Source organism: Etheostoma cragini, chromosome 18 (assembly GCF_013103735.1).
Source record: "Etheostoma cragini isolate CJK2018 chromosome 18, CSU_Ecrag_1.0, whole genome shotgun sequence".
Lineage (NCBI taxonomy): Eukaryota > Metazoa > Chordata > Actinopteri > Perciformes > Percidae > Etheostoma > Etheostoma cragini.
In genome coordinates, this window is record NC_048424.1 from 14,284,692 (window position 1) to 14,296,591 (window position 11,900).

The following is an 11,900-nucleotide window of genomic DNA, read 5'->3' on the forward strand; positions in this document are numbered from 1 at the left end:
CCCCCCCCCCCCCCCCCTCCCCCAACCTTCTAAAAGATGTTGATCAGGTCAAGTCTGGCATTTAACATATAGATAGAAGCCTGATGTCTTGACTAGCCTGACGTAATGGAATGTTGATTCCTGTACTTTTGTGAGAGTTTCTCATTCAAACGATAGAACCTTTTGTTCTGTGACCCAAAACAACCCCAAAAGGGCAGATTTTAGAGCCATGTCCTTCCTCATTGGACAGCGAAGAAGCCAACAAACCATGTCCCACATGTCACCATGCCAACGGCGCACCAATGAGAATGGGTTTAAATACACCGGGTGAAAAGGAACCGCCCCCAGGTGTAGAGAATGTGATTCTGAAATTGACAATGATTTGGGGCTGTTAGATATGTCTATGAAGAGGGACCACTGCCAGCTGCCGTGTTGTTTTGTTTTGTTTATTATTGTACATACATGTCACTTTCACTGTTTCATTAAACCTTTTTCTAAATTCTACATTGATACCCTAGCCTCTTGTCATCCTCATCATATCAAAGAACACGTGTTTCTTCTAACACCTCCCATAGAGGCTCTCATGTGCTGGTGTCCCGATGCATTCCACAGTTGCAACAAACGACTCCACATGCCTGCGCTTGTTCCACTGCTTGCCACCGGCATGACTGGTTGTCTTCAAGTAGTTAACAAATAGCAGTTACCCGCCGTCTCGACCCCATCGTCACGTCAGTCACACACTCGACAGCCTTCATGTACACAGAGACAAGTGTTTATTCTGGTTTGTTCTGATGAGTCAATTTCAAAGCCTTGATCAGCGGGGTAAGGAGGCTTTGCCGATCTCGTTGGACTTGTCTCCAGCCGTGTGTCCGTGAACAAACACTGCAGCTCCTCAATACCGAAGAAGTTCTCGTGTCTTGCTTCCACGCTGCTGGGCAAAAGTGAAGAGGAGTCTGTGGGATTGCAAACCAGAGCATTCTGGGTTTGTAGAGACACTCTACCTCTGTCTAGGTTGCAAAATGCAGATGAATATATTTATTCAGGCATTTTTATTAGGCAACAACCTTGTGTTTATGTGTGTACTGTCAAAAAAATTACTTGAAGTGTGAATAAACGCTTCAGGTCGACTTAACGTATTTGTTAATTCATCATGGTTGGTCGAGTTCTCTGACCGCTCAACGGTCGGACAAGAAAACTTGTTATTGGTCGCAAATCGGCACGTCAAAGTCACCGTGAACATGATATGAAAAATCTGAACAGATTTACTTCACCCCCAAGAACAAATCCACTGACCGCATCAATGTTATCAAGATGAATTGATTTGGCGTTAATTTTGCGGTTTCAAATGCTGATTTGACTGTACCTTTTAATCAAGGATGCCTGCCAAGTCTGCTTTGCTTTCCGCCAGCCTTTTCTATTGCGTAGGCTGTTTTTTGGGAAAGAGGATTACTGACTGCTCCACCCATGCCTTAAAGGATAAAGTCGGTGGCATTCTAAATTTTTCATAGTAACAAAAAGACCAAGATCAACAGGGCATTAGACAGTTTCTCAATAAGTTACCCATGTGTTCCTACTGAACGTGTAAAACATATCACAAATATGTATTTTCATTTAAAAAAGGGGCCTAAAACAGTTGGAAACTGTTGCAAATGTATTTTTGAACAGCTGGTCTTACAGGGAGTTGTGTTCAGGTGTTCACTGCCATTGACCCATGACCCATTACACGTTATAGTTAAAAGGCAGTGCTGCACCCATGGGTGTGCTGGTCTTACAGGGGGGTGTGTTCAGGTGTTCATTGCCAATGACCAACAGAAGATTACAAATAAAAATATTATGTTGCAAATCCGCCATCATTATAGCAGTGTGCCAAAGTACAAACGTACATGGCTTTTTAAGGGAATGGGAGATGACACTCTGATTGGTTTATTGCATGTTACACCCAAAACACAGCTATGAATTAATGAAGACACTAAGTACAACCCTGTTGAACCATGCACGCAGCGCACTGACCCTTTTTTTCGCCATCACACTAGCAAAAGTGGGTTTGTAAACATCAGCTTACAGCCTTTTTATTTTTTTCCTGAGCACTGCCTTATTACTACAACGTTTAATATTTCAATTATGTTTACTGTCAAGATGTAATAATCCCCTTGCCGTCTCGTCTGTGTTGGTAGAAACCCCCTTGCTTGGGTGGCTTGGTATTTAAGAGACTTTTTTTGGGAAACTCCCAAAGTGGTCTCGTTCTATTTAGCCTCGAACACGAGCAAATAGGGTCCTAATGCCACCTCTGTCAGAAAAAGGCGATGTATTTGATAGTGAAATAAGGAGCATAAACATTTTTTTTAAATTTTAAAATACTCAAAAGAATTTCAGACTGTGTTTCAAAGCTATCATCAAGAAGCAGCTGGGACAATATCTCCTATTTTTGATGAAGGCACATCATTGTGCTAGTATGCCTTTAATAAAAACAGTTATATTAACGCAATAGTACCAAGAGTGTTATGTTTGCTCATAGAAGATGTCTGAATGTAGAGTGTGTGTTCTTGGAGACCTTCTTTAGAAGCTGCTATATTGATTAAAATGGGCTTTTAACATGATGCAAGAAAGACAAATGCATTAAATTGATATACTACTACCTATTTTCCTTTCTGGTGTACTGTTAACATTTAACAGTTTTGAATAGACATGCCTTATAAACCCATGGTGAAATAACACATTTTGAGTTGCTTTTATTGATGGGACGCTACAAGCACAGAAAGACTTCTTCGTGCAAGAGACTGTTTAGCAGTTTCAACTCTGAGTCCATGACCCCTCAGCCGTGTAAACCATTGGTCATGTGAGGTGAAAACAGCTAGTGAATGAACAGGCTGTGTGTCTCTAAATTATGCAAAACTTTGCTCAGCTCCACTCCAAATTCAAGTGCAATGGTTTCCAGGAGCACTTTTAACTACACGTTACAAGTCAGGTTAGAGTTTTCACATGATCCACTACATGCTATTTTAAGTAGCCTGACAGAAAGCAGCAGGCTACTAAAGGTCAACCTGATACTGGACGGGCTGGACACACGTGATCGGCTTTGCACCGATTGACGATTGTAGACAATTGGTATTTGTTTAATAAAATACATCCCAGAGTGTTTGTTTTCTCCAACTAGAATGTTAACTTGTGCAGCCGGACCATACAGCGGCGCTCACTGCCACTGACGCAGCGCTGTGGAGAAAGGTCTGGCACTGGGAGACCTGAGATCTGCACATTTCTGAGATTTCTGAGGACCATGGTTAACTGCTCCTCTGCAGGGCAAATACAGACAGCTAGCTGGACCATCTGTCCAACCTGAGTTTTCTGTTGCACGACTAAAACAACTTTTGAACGTACATGTTTCTCCGTCCAGTGTTTAGCGCCACTCATGACGATTTTGATTAATGCCAATAAACTAGAGCACGTTTTTCTCCCATAGACAGAGCCAGGCTAGCTGTTTCCCTGTTCACAGGCTTTGCGATAAGCTAAAATAGCATTTGATGGTTGTAGCTACCACACAGACACCAGAGAGGTTTCACTCTTCTCATCTAACTCTTGACATGAAAGTGAGTACAAGTATTTCTCAAAACTATTTCTTCAAAAAACTGATCTGCTTCCAGTGTGTCTGTTAACATTTCTACTAAAACTGGTGTGTACATGGAGGTTATTCAAACGCGTGGAAACCCTCTAGAAATAGGCGATCAAATCAACAAAACAGGGTCAGTAAACAGTAGTAGAGAGCTGCTAAGGGTGGCCCAACCAGTTATTAGGTTTAGGGGGCAATCACTTTTTCACACAGGGCCATGATGGTTTGGATTTTTTTTCACCTTTAATAATAAACACCTTCATTTACAAATTGCATTTTGTGTTTACTTGTGTTGTCCTTGACTATTGTTTAAATTGGTTTGATGTTCCAAAACACTTAAGTGTGACAAACATGCAAAGGAACAGGAAATGAGGAAGGGGGCAAACACTTTTTCACACCACTGTATGTTGAGGTAGTCCAGAACTGTAAAATATCCACTTGTAGACTTCTTTAAAAAAAAAAGAACCTTGATGACACCTGGGGTTTGCATTTGTTGAAACCTGTTTACTGGCCAGAGTAAGATTAGATTAGATTAGATTAGATAACACGTTATTCATCCCACAGCAGGGAAATTCCCTTGGTACAGCAGCATTTTCTACAATAAAAGCAAAAAACAAAACAACAATAAAAACCGGCAAACAATGGACAATGAGCAGAAGGTTGACTGAAGTAAAGTGGCGTCAAATAAAGGTGTTTTAAAGTAAAGTGCGGTTGCCATATTACAAAAAAAAACAATGTTGCAGTGTAAGTAAGTGACGTTAAAATTAAATTGAACGTGTAATTAAAGTAATAATGCAAAAGTAGGTAATCATAACATTAGTTATATTCACTTGCGACCATAAATAATACTGAAAAAGTTAGTACTTGTAATTGAAAACTATAAATACAGATAATAAAGATATACAGAGAGTGTGTGGAGTAAATGAAAAAACAGGGACAGAAACTACAACATTACAAAGTAAAAGGAATAACAAGAATTCTGGGGATTTTTTTTTTTTTTGTTGACAGTTTTTTTTTTCAAGTATAGTACAAATAAACACTCAATTCCAGGAAGACCTATCCCAGGAAAGCTTCTGTTTTCACGAGAAATTCTTTGAAACACACTAAAGATTGTCTCAGGGAATGGGGGAAATTCCTGTCCAGATCACATTAGTGTCATTCCTCTCTTCTAGATAATAACGTTGTGCTAAGACATTTGGAAATAGTCTTGCACTTTCACAACAGTTTCATATTAGACCTCGGCAGACGCATTTTGTCCCAGCTGTATCGACTTCGTTCTGGTGATTAGTTGGAAAGTCAAAAGAGGAAGCGAGATTTATTTGTAGGGCAGATAAACCGCAGCAGGGGACACGGTGACAAATGTACCCATCTTCCCAGCCCTGACTCTATATCAATACAGAAGATTAGATATTTTTCAGGACTAAATGACCAGGCTGTGTGATGCAATAAAGAAAAAAAAGCCTTCTCTCTAAAGCCATGCAGTTTGGTGCTTCAGCTCTGCTCCTGTGGACAAAGGACGCTGGTGATCCAAGGTGATGTATCAGTGTGCATCGAAGGCTCCATGCAGCCACAGCCGCCTGGGCGGATTAGCCTGAGAGGGACTACATGACGGTTGCTTAGTAACTACCATCCTACATAAGGGACATGGCTGTAATTTGTATTTAGTCCAAAGGGCTTTTTTTTGCAGCCTTACTTAACTTTGAACTAGATCCAACATCATGGGTGACATAGACATGTTATATACAGTGTGTCAATACAATCACCTAACAACACTCGACTAGTGTTGCATGAGAGTGTATCCTCCCTGAGACATGTGTGTTTAATGACTCTCTAGTGACCAGTGTACTACTATTGGTTTTGCTGGATCCCTGCCACTCTTAGTGCTTTGCTGCAGGCTGTGGCCAGGCTGTTTTTCCTGTGATGTCCTTGCATGACCCACACTTCCATGCCAAGAACCAGGCTGTGTCTAATAAAAGTAAGGTCCCAGCAGTTTGTTTCAGAAAAAAAACAGAGTCAAGGCTCAGCCCACCACCCATTAAGCCATACTTGTCAAGCCGGTGGTTGAGAATGAGAAAATTAGCAGTAGCTGTGGGATTGTGGTGGCAGATTGGGATGTTTAAAGAGAAGGAGGTAGTAACACAATGTTTTATGGGTTTTTTTCTAGGATTTTCTAGGAAATACTGTGGTTACAGTGACCAGAAAAATCCTCGCCTGGTATTTATGAAACTTGGTGGAAGGGTGTAGCATGGGCCAAAGAAGAACCCATTACATTTTATAGCAGATCTGAATAACGGAGCGAAATTATTTTTACTTTTGTTAACATTGCGAGATAGGCCATCTTGGCCTTGGCAAAGGTTTGCACTCTCCGAGTTCCCTCCTAGTTACTTTAGTTTTTTTGTGGTGTGATTATTTAGTTCTAATTCTACTGAATTGATATGGTATTGTTGTGTGTATGCATGATCACACTGTATACATTTTGTATAAAATAATATAGGGCTAAACGTAGGGTTAAAATGAGCACACCAAACTTGTACCTCTCCCGTGTGTGTGTGTGTGTGTGTGTGTGTGTGTGTGTGTGTGTGTGTGTGTGTGTGTATGTGTGTTATTTGAGGGACCCATGTCTTGAATGTTTGTTTGGAGACAACTGTTGCTAGACTTAATGAGCTTATGGGATTCAGTATTTCTGTGGTGGGTCATGCCAAGGCTGATCTTAGAAGTCCTAATGATTCTGAGAAAATCAGTTTCAGTACAACTAACCAACACTGGGCAGGACTTCTCCCCAAGCCAGCACACATGCTCTTTTCTTCCTTTAGCCCGGGTGAAAATAACTGAAAGACGCCAGTGGTTTAATCCAGATCACAGCCGCAATTTAACAGACTGGTATGGAGGAAACCAAATTCACAGGATCTCCATAAGTTAGACTGCTAAGTGTTTAGATGGTTTCTCTCTCTTTGTACTTGATGGGTGACGTGCCTTACCTTTCTGGTGAACACCTTGTTTGGCCGAATTTTAATGCCCTTCAAAACAAATGTAGCTCAGCGTAAATTCTTTCAGGAAGACCCAACCCTTGATCAGTGCACTCCTAAATCAATCCAGCTGTTATCCTAATAAATGTACTATTTTTGCTGTATATAACTGTTGCATACATGCAACTAATCTCTCCTTTTTTAAACATAGCTCAGCGTAAATTCTTTCAGGAAGACCTAACTTAATCAATGCTCTCTTTCTAAATGGAAACAGCTGGTACAGGCATTTCCTTCCCGCACCTTCCTGCTTAACCAATCAGAATCATCCACAAATTGCAAAAGCCAATCACAGAGTCACAACCCTGCTTTTAAAAATCAGTTTCTCCCCTTGCTATTCAGCCGTCATTTCAGTAAAAAAGAGTGCGACCCTCCTCCCCCCCCCCTTTCCACCTCCAGTCATCTACTCCAGCTGACCGGCCCGGAGCCTCCTTCGGTCTGGTCTTAGGGCTCCTTCGTCACCACCCCCGGTGTCTAGATTCCATCTGATGGTTCTCTACCCCTAAACATATATGAAACATTTGTGTAGCAGTGGAGTCTAATGGCCAAAGACTTTGTACGTTTTATTGAGCTGTATGGTAAACCTTATTTGCATGTCTGCAAGTGAACCCTTTGGATGCCCCCGCATTTTCGCATAATGTAGTCATAAACGTGGTCTGATATTCTTCAAAGTCACAATAATGGCCACGCTTGAAACAGTAACTTGAACACACTTGCGTGTTTTGGTGTATTTATAGAATTATTTGCTTGAAGAATTAGCCTAAGTGAACCCTTATTTTACAGTGAGCACAACCAAATGTTTTCCTGCATGTGTTGATGCTATCTCCACATCGGCCAGGAAGCATTATAGACCACTTCCCCGAACAAAACTGTGTAATTATATTGATATGTCAGGAATGTTTTTCTTGAGGACCCTCTTCCGTTTACATAATCTCAATTGATTTGAGGCCAGGATTGACTTTACAGTACTTCTCTTGTGTCTAAGCCATTTTGTAGTACAGTGTCACTGTGTTTTAGGGACCTTTTGCTTTCTATTGAGCATCAGATGAGGGACAGCTACCCTGTGCAATGTCATCAATTTATTTTAAGGGAGAACCATTGTCACCCTTTGTTTTTCTATTGAAAGGAATGGAGTTTGCATGTTAGAGAAAGACAAAACAGTATTGCATCAGTTTGCTGGATCTTAGGTGCCTTGGGGTGATCCGCTCACACATCACCATCGGAGTCCCATCCATTTCATTAGAACAAGATACTTTATTTTCCCAATCTCAACCTCGATCTATTACAACCAAACCAAATTGCACAACGTGAAATTCATGTCTTTTGTTTTCCCGCAGGTCTGAGATGCAAAGTTGTTTTTGTTCATCCTGTCACAGGCAGAGGCATTTCCAGGAGTGCCAGTAATCAGTCGGGGGGGATCTTTTAGAATACAGCATAGAAAATCTGCTTAGAAATCTAGGTAATATTGGATGGGATAGAACAACACAATCTTATTTGCTAATCAAATCACGTTCATTATTAGTTTCACTTGTTATTATTATGCACATTTTCTATGGGCTCAAGGCAAAAACTCGGATAGTCACCATGAAATTATTAACTGTTTTTTTTTACAGAACTGTATTAAAATGAAGTGCAATACACTTACAATACACTTGCCTCAAACTTCAACAAAGAAAACGTCTGCCGTACATAGAACAGCAATAAAATGTAATACACAATTTCTTACAGCAACAAGTGCTCTACAGTGAGTTCAATGTACTTCTAAAGTACACAGTTACACAGTACACAACCATACAATGTGTGTTTAAAGTATAGATCCTTTCACCAAATGGAAAGACAGTGATTGGCAGAACAGGCAGCAAAGTGACAGTACTCTGATCCAATGGGAATCAAATTGGTGAGATTGACAGCCCTCTAGACCCGCCTCTGGTCACAAGACAACTTCGGCTGTGACTAATTCATGAGATAATGCTGAAGTGCACTTTCCTAAATGGCAAAAATATGGATTACGTTATTGCTTTCTTCTTTTTTAATGTTTAGAGGTAAAGCCAGTAGCTTAGGTGATCAAATTAATTTGATGAAGTTAGCCATTATCTCATTTAAAGCTGTTAAATGTTACATATTCTTAAATTTTGGATATATGGTCCAAACAATCATACTGTGACAGTTTGAAAGGGGCAACAAACGTGTTCATGTGTCATGGCATTATATAACTAAGATGTAATTTAAAGACATGATCCATCTTTGTTATTACATCCGAAGTACTGGGTGGTCAATTATTGTCATTCCAAAAAAACACTTCGGGAAGTGTAGTGTAGAACAAAATGATGTTGCATTGGACCACCATAATAACAGACATAGCAGCACATCAACAGCTAAAAAAAAGCAATTATAAATAATGTAAAAATGTGGTATATAAACAAGACAGCTATCATTTTAAAAAGTATGAGACTTTTAGAGATATACATATCCCACACATACGGAGACATATACAAACCTCTGCTTCTCATATGTGAAACACATGTAGCTAACTTTCTGCTACATACTGCTCTTTGAGTAAATGTAGCCAGTAAATGGTGCCTGGCATCCCTTTCTATTATTTTGTTTACTGAAGAGACCAACTTCCCACCCTGCAGATGTTTGTGTAAAAGAAGCTGAGACACCAGAGGATGTTGCGCATCTGGTTTGTTATGGCCACCTCTCCCCAGGCTGTCTGTAACCCAAAGGCCTGAACAGTCCCAGGAGCCTCCTGTCAGCGCGGACGTCTGTGCTGGGATTGAAGGTGGACTACAACTGTGTAATTTCAGTTCATATACATAATTTACGGGGGGAAGGGGAGAAGGGGGGGTTTACAACTTCCCCCTAAAAGTCAAAACTGGCCAGTGAAGTCCCCCGAATATCCTGTCACAATGATGAATGAAAAATATTTAAAAAACTCAGTCACTCAAATTGGGCACCTTCCCGATAAAATTTAATTCACAGTAGAGCTGCAATAAATGTTATATATACCCAGGGTGCAAAGCTGAGGGGATAATGGATGAATGGATGAAACATGGATGAAATCCCCCTTTCATTACCATGGATATAGTGCCGCTCAACCAGGCATGCCAAAACATATTTATGAAGTTCAATGGAAAATGTCGAAAATGTCGACATAAAACACTGTGCTTTCAAGCCGGAGTGAACACTTTCACCCAGGAAATGTGTTTTAGTTCCTCTGGAGTGTTTTAATCCAAAAAACAATCTTTTTCCTAATCTTAACGTTTTTGGTGCCTAAACTTAACTGTCATCCCTGTATGGTGCTCACTTTTTCTGGCTAAACTCCATCACCAAGCACCCTGAAAGGACCGTCATCTAAATATTACCAGGATTTTATCTTTCTATGGTAATAGACTCTTCCTGTTAAAGCGCTTTTATTGGTTTAAAATACTTCTATTTTAGGTATATAATTAATATATTGTCTAGACTATTGGCAGGGGCGTAGCACAAAATTCTGGGCCCTGTAGAAAGGCAATTTCCCCTCCCCACATTATCAGCATCTTTTTTGGCTCTCCTCACCAGTGTTATGTGTAACGTGTTACAGAGTAACTTTTTCAGGTAAAATGTAGTGTAACGCACTACTACTAAAGATTTGGTAACAAAAACGTCTGACAGCGTGACTGCCTTCTCAGCTGCGCGTTCACCCTCTCCACAGCTAGGCCCTACATGACAGCGGCTGGTAGCAGAGCAATCATGGCAAGCTAGAAGCAGCTTTCTCTTTTGAACGTTTGAGAGCGTTTTAAGCTTCGTGGCTTCTTGCTGGACGGCGTTCTGAGCGCAGAGCTACGTGACACATGCCACTACATCACTGAGGCTCGGCCGTCCTACAAACAGAGCATGCCAGGCAGACACAGAGCTATGAGAGATGGGCTCCTACACGCAGCGGCCTGCTGTGGTCTTGTGTCGGCCGTGCAAGGATTTCCAGAAAACAGTCTGCATGCGTCTACGACTATGCAAGGACCATCGGGGCTGGTACAAGTCGATCCAGACATTACAAACACCATCACCGTGTAACGCCGATGACCTGCCGACCTGCTTCCAACCAGCGCTGGACTCATTCATAATGAATCACTGTGTGAGCAGAGAATCCAGTCTGCAGCGTAGTTAAGGCACTTTACTGATAAACCATAGACTGGCGTTATGGTCAAAGATAATTTTTGTATAATAACTTCAGTCCCTGCCGAAGACGCCTGCTTTTAAAAGTAACATAAAAGTAACGAGTAACATAAAAAGTTCAATAGGGGGTAACTAAGCAAAGTCACAGATTACTTTTTTAAGAAGTAACAAGTAACGAGCAAACACTACTTTTTGAAAGTAACTTACCCAGCACTGCTCCTCACATGAGAGCCCTGGGTACTCAGTCCCCTTCCCCCCCCCCCCCACCCCAGTCCAACGCCCCTGTCTATTGGTGAAGAAGACGATCACTTTAAGGGGGGCATACATTTTTTCCCCACTAGGCCACTAGGGGTAAAAATACCTGATAAAAACAATTGATCAGTACCACACAGCCATATACGGGGATATATAGGACCCCCCCCACGGGCAACTTGCACCCTGTATACACCTTGTGAAGGTAACTCCTCATTTTTTCTATAATATGTATGTACATGCATGTATGTATAATGCTCAGAGGGGGTGCTGGGCAAGATAAGCTAAACCTTATTTATCCCAAGGGAATTGCTGTTGTGATACAAAGTGTGTGGAGTACAACGATAAAGTAAAAAATAACAATACCAATAAAGTGCAAACCAAAATAGAATATAGTCTATATAATATCAAATCAGGTTTTATAAAAATATACACATGTGAATGATAGGCTAGGGAAATAGGCAATCCAATAAATTAGTTTATTTCCTTACAAAATGGACATAACCAAACTTGAATCTAGCCTACTGAATATCTTTTACTTTTAAAACTGATTGATGGTGGTGCCTTCTGTTCCTTCAGAGGCGTTCAGGGGCCTAGCGGATCACTGAATGAGTCACCCAGCCGGGACAGGCTGTGGAGTCCGTGGGAATCCAGCGCCGTGTAGTGGTCACAGAGGCTCCTACACTCATTACAGGCAGAATGAAGCTGAGTCAAATGTTTCTTTTTCCGACTTGTATCCCCGAGTCCCCAGCCAATTAAAACTACTCCAACTTTTGTTTCACATTAAGAAGCACCCATGCCATGTTTTCTCGATCACATGTGGACTGAAGACAGCGTGTCAGACTCTCTCTCTCTCTCTCTCTCTCTCTCTCTCTCTCTCTCTCTCT